Consider the following 9070-nt stretch of genomic DNA (forward strand, 5'->3'; position numbering starts at 1 on the left):
GGCTAATTAAATAAAAACGAGTAAACGGTTTCAGGACCCCTTCAAAACGCGAGAAACTTGTCCGGCTCGAGGGTGCCACCTCCGGAGTCCGCATTGCAAGTCGCCCGGGTCGGGTGTCCGGGCGAGGACCGGCCCCCTCAGTCATCTGGCGATTACCTCGGGCTGCAGCCGTCCGCGGGATCCTCCTTCCCGGGGTCCTCGGCCTCGGCGACTCTCCGGGGCGGTCCCGCGGTCCGGGCGGCGTCCGGAGGCTTCGCGGTGGCGGGAGCCGGCCGGGGGGGTGGAGGGGGGCGACGCAGACCGCCCTTCCCTCGCCCGCCCGGGGGTGGTCCCCGCGGACGCCGCCGGTGGGCGACTCGGGCAGGTCCGGAGCGCAGGCGGCGCGGGGAGGGGAGCGGCTGCGGGGCGAGCGTGGCGGGCGCGCCGGGGACTCGTGCGCTCGCTCCGACGCGCACCGCGTCCCCGGGACCCGCCCGGCCGCGCCGCCGCCGCCCTCCCGCCGCCTCCCCGCTCCCGGCCCGCGCGCGCGCCCGCCCGGGGAAGGGGTGGGGACGAGGGCGGGAGCCCCGGGCTGGAGGCGCCTCGGTGCGCCCGCCTCAAGCCGGGGGTCGACTCGCCGGATCCGTGTTCCACACTCCAGGCGCGCGGATCCCGGGCGTCCCGCCCCTGCCGGCCCGTTCCGACGGCCCCTGGTGGCAGAGGGTGGAGGCTGCCAAGGATGAGACTGGTCGCGCCTCCTGGGAAGTGGGTGCGAATCCCTGAGGCGTCTCCAGGACGGTGGGGGCGCACTTGCATCGTCCCCTCTGGTCTTGGCGTCTGTTGGTGACCTGACCTGGCAGCGTGTGGCGGTTGGCTTCCAGGTTGTAAACCAGAGTTGCCTCTGTTTGCCAGCTTTCCGAAAGGCCATGTGTTCCAGTTCCTGAAGACAAGTGGAAGACCAACAATTGAAGCAAAATTTTGGGTACAAGGTGTGAGGTTACGCTCCTTCAAAACTAGAGTTTGATTAGGAGCCTCAATCGAATGAATTTTTTAAATCTCATTTTGATCCACTAAACATAGCAACATAGGTGAGAGTTTAATAAGTGGGGATGGTGGGGGTCTTCTAACGGTTACTTGCAGTGGCTATCTGTGGCGACTGTTTTCCAGCTACTCACACCTCTTTATGGAAACATTTAGCCTGTTTATTTGAGCGAGTCCAACCACTGCCTCACCCTTTAGCCCATCTGCTTCAGGTAAACACCTACTCTGACCCACTGGGTGACCTGTTACTCAGCTCTGATCATTGGAAGTGTTATGTCTTCCTAGTAGCTGGGATTAGTTTACAGAAAGGTATGTGACCAAGCCAGGCCAATCAGAGACAGTAAAGGCACCATCCAGGGACTTTTTTTTTTTGCCACCCCTCCCCCACACCCACCTAAGGAAGTGGACTGCCTTCTATTTGGACTTTGCAGAATGATATGTGAGCTTGGAACCTCTTGTGCCCCCATAATGAAGTTTGAAAATGAAGCTAAATGAGGAATGCCTGGAAGTTGGAGAAAACTTAAACACAGATAGGGCTATGTAAGCTCTGAATCCAGATACAAGATCTTATCTTGTTTTTCACTTTTCAAATATTAATCAATATATTCAGTTTTGCTTTAAGGCAGCTTGAGTTGAAATTTCTGTCCATTGGAAATGAGAGACCCAAATGATACAGAAATTAAACATTTGGGCTGTTTATCAACTTTATGAGGGCATTTGGACCTTTGATTAGATATTCCCATGCCCTGAAAGAGTCAGAGTGGAATTTTATTTTATTTATTTATTTTTGTTGTTTGGTTTTGTTTTTGAGAGAGAGAAAGAAGAGAGAGCAAGCGAGCGTGTGCATGCAGGGCAGGGAGAGAGAAAATCTTAAGCAGACTCCACACCCAGAGAGGAGTGGTCCTGGGACTCTGTCTTACCACTGTGAGATCATGACTTGAGCTGAAATCGAAAGTCAGGCGCTTAACCGACTGAGCCACCCAGGTTCCCCGAGTTAGTTTGGGATTTTAGAAAGCTGGAAAGTTGTATATCCTTCTTGCTCTAAATGACAGAGAGCTTTTAGAAATGACTGAACCCTTTACTGGTTCTAGTAGCCTACAAAAATGTCAAGATGATAAAATTCTTTGGCCATATGACATGTATTAGATTGGTTTATTTTAAAAAATTTTTTCATTAGTGCCCCCACTTTGTGCCTTTCGGGGATTTTAAGAATGTGGATTTATTTTTTTGTACTCCTTTTCAAAAAAGCCTGCTCTGTTATCTATATGATATTTCATCTGTAGCATATATTTATCATTTCAGTTATCAAAAAAAATCATTGAACATTTATGAAGTGACCCTGGGAGTACAGTAGTATTTTAAAAAGAAAAGCAAAGCAGGAAACTTCCCTGCCTTTCAATGTATTGATGTGGGGATAGGAGGCCATACTCTTCTATAAGATTTTAGGAAATAGATATGACTCATGATTCCATACATTCTGAATGTTTCCAGATACGTAGTTAAATTCAGAAATGCCATTCACTTCTTTCTTCTTTTTTCTTCCCTGCACAAAAACAAAGCAAAAAAAAAAAAAAAAGATCAAGAAAACTTCTACAGAATAAGATATTTAGTATTTTTATGCTTGTATTTTGGCATTTTCTTTAGCTAGATGTGATGGAGGCACAATCAAGTTTGTCGATGCTTTGGGGAAAACTGCTACCTTCATGGGTGACTGCTACTTCCAACCACCCATCTGGAAGTACAGATACTTTAGGGTTATGCCATCTTTTCCTATGAGATAGTTAAATCTTATAGCCCTATTTCAGAAATTCCCATCTGTGCACATATGACATTTAGGTCACTGTAGTAGCAGATCGATATGCAGCCTATATTTCCTTTCTCTTCACTTGCCCAGCAGAAAGGCAGGGAAGGAACAGATAGCTGTGTCAGCCATTGCCCCCTCTAGCCTTTCCTTCCTATCTTCTTTCCCTAACCCAGAAACATTAAGGCCAGGGAACAGTTTTTCCTCCAGAGAGACTTTCCAATTTAGTGTAATGCTAGTTATAGACAACAAAGACCCTCTAACAGTGGATGAGGCAGCGGTGAAGAAAGCAGTCTGATCCAAAGCCTCACATTTGTGAAGCAACTCAGATCATCTCCAAATGAGCTGATATCATATTTAAAATTTTTTTTTTAAGTTTATTTATTTTGAGAGAGAGCGAGAGAGCAGGGAAGGGGCAGAGAGAGAAGGAGAGAGAGAATCCCAAGCAGGCTCCCCACTGTCAGCACAGAGCCCAGTGTGGGACTCAATACCACAAACCGTGAGATCATGACCTGAGCCAAAACCAAGAGCTAGACGCCTAACCAACTGAGCCACCCAGCTGCCCTGAGCTGATACAGTATTTTTTAATGTGACAGATGTGTTAGTGTAGACTTTAAGGATATGCCACAGTTTTTGTAACCACCTTTAGCTTATCTATTACTACTATTTACATAAATACTAAGGACCTCAAAAAATGGAAGTTCAGGCTTCTAGCAACCTCCAAGAAGCCTTGAGACAATATGAAATATTTTTGTCAGACCCACAGCTTCAAATGCAAAAGAGTCTGTAAACTAAATACCTATAGAAACCATTAAAAAGAAGAGAAAAACAACAAATTATGCACTTTTGTAAGTTGAAATGATTATTGTATTTAATGACTCTGGAATAAGGCTTTGAATCACAGTGACAAAGATTTAACAATTTTTAATAGGTTAAAATTATTTGTATATTTTGATAGGTCTTTGGCCTTCATCTAAATGCTTCTATGTGGAGAGTGATGATTATAAAAGAATTTGGGGAATGTCATTTCAATTTGCAATCGTCTTCTATTTTTCAGTGTCTAAATTAAAGCAATATATTATTCTAAGTAGTTTTTAAAAATGCAGATGTTTATAAAGAGCACATCAGTATTTCTGACATAAAATAGCTAGTAAATATATCACTTTTCTTGAAAAATATCCAGCTTGGATTTATAGTAATTAGTGACACTGTTCAGCTGTTGGAAAGTCAAGGCATGAAGATTTAAAAGAAAGTGTATTCTAGCTGGTAGCTGCTAACTCAGCTCAAAGAAGTGTACCCCAACTCTATTTATTATCTCAAGAGATGCTAAAGTGAAAATATATCAAAACCAAAAATCTCAGCAAAATGATTGGTTATGAGAAAAGGAAATGGAAGGGGTATCAGGCTTCTTGGAAGCCACAGAACGATTAATTTTACCTGTTTCCAAGTCTCCTTGCAAACACTGCCTGTGAAAAGTATACAAGGTTGAATTAGTGGTATACAGATCTCATTTTATAGAACAGAGATTTAAACCTTGGTAGACTAACTTAGAGCGCTGCTTCTCAAACTTCAGCATTCTCTTCTGGAGGGCCTAGTAAATCACAGGTTGCTGGGCCCCACTCTCAGAGGTTCTGATTTTGTCAAGGTGGGTGGGTCCTGAGAATCTGCATTTTTAACAAGTCCCCAGGTGATGCAGATGCTGCTTATCCGAGACCACACTTTATGACCCCCTGGATTGGAACATTATTGAGAACACTGATTGTCTTTATGTGGTCTGTAAGAATGAGCATCTATTTCTATATGTTATTTGTTTTTCAAAACTACCTGTTTTTATGTTACTCATAATAAATATATAATAAAGTCAATATTTTAATTGGTTCTCCATACATTCATTTAGGTAAACTATCAAAAAAATTTTTTTAAGAAGAAGTAGCAAGGTTTAGAAACAGGCAAATGGCAGCTACACTCTTACCTCCTTGAGGGCTGCCTCCATCACTATTTCATTTTGTGTTTTTCACTGCCCCAGGTAGAGTCTTGCACAACAGTGATCATTTAAAATACACTAAAGAAGAGAAATAAGTTATTTTCTTAGTCTAATAGGTAATGTTTTATACTGTCCTTGATAAAGGAAATCATTTTATCCTGTCATTAAATTTTTTTTTTATTCTGTAGCCAAAAAGTACCTCTATTCATTATTTTCTATCAATTCTGTTTAATTTCAAATACTTTGTCCTTAGAAATAGTTTTTTCTCTATATGCAAGTAGTTTAAGTTCTTCTGTGCTGGTTGTAACATTTGTAGAGTCAATCACAAGCCCAGGGTGATGACTGTTTGGCAGTGTAAACATATTCATATCTATAGGTTTAGTGTAAACTGTTGAAATAACTGATGTTTTGTTCCATCTTAATGGGGAAATATAAGCAGTCATCAAACTAAAGAACATGCTATGTGAGTCTTCAAAGCTATCTCTTAATATTCGGGCAGGACCAAACATCATTCAGGTGTTTCTTTGAACTAGCTTGCAACATTAAAACATCATTTTATAGTTTGGCCTCATGCCATGTAGTATAAGACAGATTCACTGTGAGAGCATAGTGGGTGATTCTTCTCTCAAATTGTGTGAAAACAGGCTTCATAAAGACCCCAGAATATATTCCCTTCCATTTTAGGATGATGTTTCTCCATTACATCTGATCCTTTGATTTCAAGAGGTTGAAGAAAATAATAAATATTCAAGGAGTAAGAATTGTATGAATTAATTTTGTTTTGCTCCTCTGAAAGAATGTCTTTGAAAGAGTGATATGAGAAGTTGTTAGAGAAAAGAGAAATAGCAGAGAAAATTGAGATGCCCTGTACCTTATGGATTGACAAATCCAATATTTTTAGGCTTGAGGCTTTTTGACTTCTCCACCAAACATTTGAATTAGAGAACTGTGGGTATAAAAAAATGAAAATTTAATTGGTAAGGGGAAAATTTATGCATATACTTTTTCTCCCTCAGACATGAACAAGTGCCCTCAGTAGTATAGAAGAAATGAAAATGGAAACTCTGTTCACCCGGCATTAAATTTAAGTGTTGCTTAGCATCTTTCGCATTCTGAGAGAAAAGGTAGTATATGCTCTCATTCATTTTTCTTAAAATAAAACTTAAAATCAAATGCATACACTTAGATGAATGAAATTACAGACACCTAATAGTTAAGTGCAAGGTATTTTTCTCCAAAGTTTCATTTTAATCGTTGGGGGATTCATGATCATTTTATTTTTCCTCTGTAGGATACCGTGCAGCCCTCTGGAAAAGATAAATTAAGTATTGATTGGACAAATGAATCCAAATCTTAAAATGTTATTTTTCTTAAGGTGTATGTAAACTTTGTTTAAGAATTAACCTTTGAGGGGCACCTGGGTGGTTCAGTCGGTTAAGTGACCAACTCTGGATTTTGGCTCATCGTGATCTCTTGGTTTGTGAATTCAGGCCCTGGGTCCAGGTCTGCACTGACAGTGCAGAGCCTGCATGGGATTCTCTCTCTTCCTCTCTCTGTCCTTCCCCTGACTCACACATATGCTAGTGGTCTTCTCAAAATAAACATTAAAAAAAAAAAGAATAACTTTTGAAAGACTCCATTAGTAATTGTGCTTATAGTTTTAATTTAATTTAATTTTAGAGTGAGAGAGAGAATGATCAGGGGAAAGGGGCATAGGGGAAAGAGAGAGAGAGAGAGAGAGAGAGAGAGAGAGAGAGAGAGAGAGAGAGAGAAAGATCTTAAGCAGTCTCCACACTCTGCGTGGGCTGGATCCCACCACCATGAGATCATGACCTGAGCTGAAGTCAAGAGTTGGATGCTCATCTGACTGAGCCACCCAGGCACCCCATGCTTATAGTTTTATATATAAAATATACATTTAGAACTTAATCCTCTTGTTGATTAGGGCAGGGCATAAGGTTAGCAGAGACTCTCTAGAGTTCTAAACCTTGTGATAACTTCATATTTATGCAAAGAAAGATTTTTTAAAACTTGGTTAAAGTGCTTGGAGTGGTAACAGGAATATTTTTCATTCAAGCTTCACTACTCTGGGAGCAACAGTTTTCTAGCCCTTATGAATCTTAACTGTAACTCAATATAGAAAACTATTGTTTTTCAATATAAGATAGAATTTAAACCAAACAAAGCCAGGAAAACCATATCAATTTAATTTATATTACTTTACAAATAATAAGCTATATCTTATCATTCCTTGAAGCCAGACTTAGTCATTTTATGGATGTATCCACCTGTGGCTGTTTTTCAGATCCTTTGCCTAAGAACTTAACCATTTGGACAAATAGTAATAATAGAACCTCTGCACAAAAATAGCAACAGAGATGATAATGAGACAGAAAACATGATGAGCACTTGCCACATGTTGCAACTGTGTATATGGTGTGTCTTGTAGCCTGTATAAGAGGTCAACAAAGTATTATTATCATTGTGTACAAGTAGAAAACCAGGTTTAGGAAGTGAAGTAATTTAAGTTCCAAAGTCTATACACTGTTGGAGACCTTTGAAGTAGGTTAGGTGTAGGGTGGGGAGGAGAGAGAGAAAAAAAGTGATGATAGAGATATAATTCTACAACTTAGGCTCATTTCATTATACTGTGATGCTTTCCCAATGGATTAGTTATGCTTAGACCATCAACAAATATGTAAGGGGTATGTATATACTTGTATATAATATGCTCAGAAATACAGTAATGAGCTGGACCCTGACCTCCTGACTTTCACATTATTATTACAGAGCTATTATTTCACAATTAATTTAATTACATTACTTATAATTATTACAATTAAGTGCCTCAATGAAACATACTGGGCAATGAGAGTGAATATCAAGCAACTTGACCTAGTCTGGGGAGGAGTAAGGGCATGTAAAGGGTCAGAGAAACAGACTCTTTAGGGTTTTGGTCTCTGTGGGACTGACTTCTGGTGACTCATGACATTTGGCCTAATTTCTTTCTTTAGTTCTCCAGAAAAACAAAATAAAACAAACAAACAACAAAAGCAAGAAACAAAAAACCACAGTTACAGCCACAGAGGGTCCAGGGTAATAGAGAGTGAAGGGTGGAGAGTGTACATGAAAGAGTTTAGTTTCTATAATCCAGCAACAACTTGTTTTGGAAAGGTCTCAGTGTTTGCAACCACCACGTTTCTGAAGGATTGGATTCACTTTTGTAACTAATAGTTTACTTAACAAATTCTCTTCATGGGGTGCCTGGGTGCCTCACTTGCTTCAGTGTCACACTCTTGACTTTGGCTCAGACCATTAACCCACAGTTTGTGGGTTGGAGCCCCACGTTGGGCTCTGTTCTCAGAGTGCATATCCTGCTTTGGATTCTCTCTCTTCCTTTCTCTCTGCCCCTCCCCTGCTCATGCTCTCTTTCTCTCTCTCTCAAAATAAATAAAGTTAAAAAAATTTAAAAAAACAATCAAAGGATTTCTCTTCATAGTCACTTATTCAAATGTTAAATCTCTTTCAGTAGTACAGAACCCTTTACTAAACTCTTGTCCCTCCCTCTGGCTTCCCTTCCCTTCCTCTCCTTCTCTCCTTTTCATCAGTCCTTTGGCTGAGGCTATGTCAAACACAGCAAAGAGGCCAAAACAAAAATATGTCAATTATCTGGATATTTCCATATATCTAGAGCTTAACCAGCATCTAGCATTTGTTCAAATGCTTAATATCTCACATTTTAATTCTTCAGTGAAATTGGTTTTTTGGCATTACAGTGTAGTAGAATCTATGTAGAGGTATATGACCTACACACTAGCTTGAGCTGTGTGTGCTATTTGCCAGTTACTGAACTTTGGGCTGGTCACTTAACTTCACCTGCTAAGTGAGAGGAATGGACACTCATTGAGAGAATTGAGAATAAAATACAATATGTGAGAAAGTACTATGGAATTTGCAAAAGGTTATACAGATAAATTTTTTTTAAATAGGGTTATCAGGTTGATCATGTTTCTAATAATTAAAGCTATAAGGCTATCTCAAATTGATTTACCTGAGACCCAAATCTTGGGGTACTAGTAAATTGAGCATGATTTTCTATTCAAACACTTTTCTACCTTTAATGGAACTTAATTTCTATTCTCATAATCAAACTACAAGTAGTAGTAAATGTAAATGTACTCAGAGAACATGTAAATGTACTCAGATTAGTAAATGTAATCAGAGAACATCATCCAACTACCTACTAATGTATGCCAGATGCTGTC

The sequence above is a fragment of the Felis catus genome, chromosome B1 (genome assembly GCF_018350175.1).
Source record: "Felis catus isolate Fca126 chromosome B1, F.catus_Fca126_mat1.0, whole genome shotgun sequence".
Taxonomy (NCBI): Eukaryota; Metazoa; Chordata; class Mammalia; order Carnivora; family Felidae; genus Felis; species Felis catus.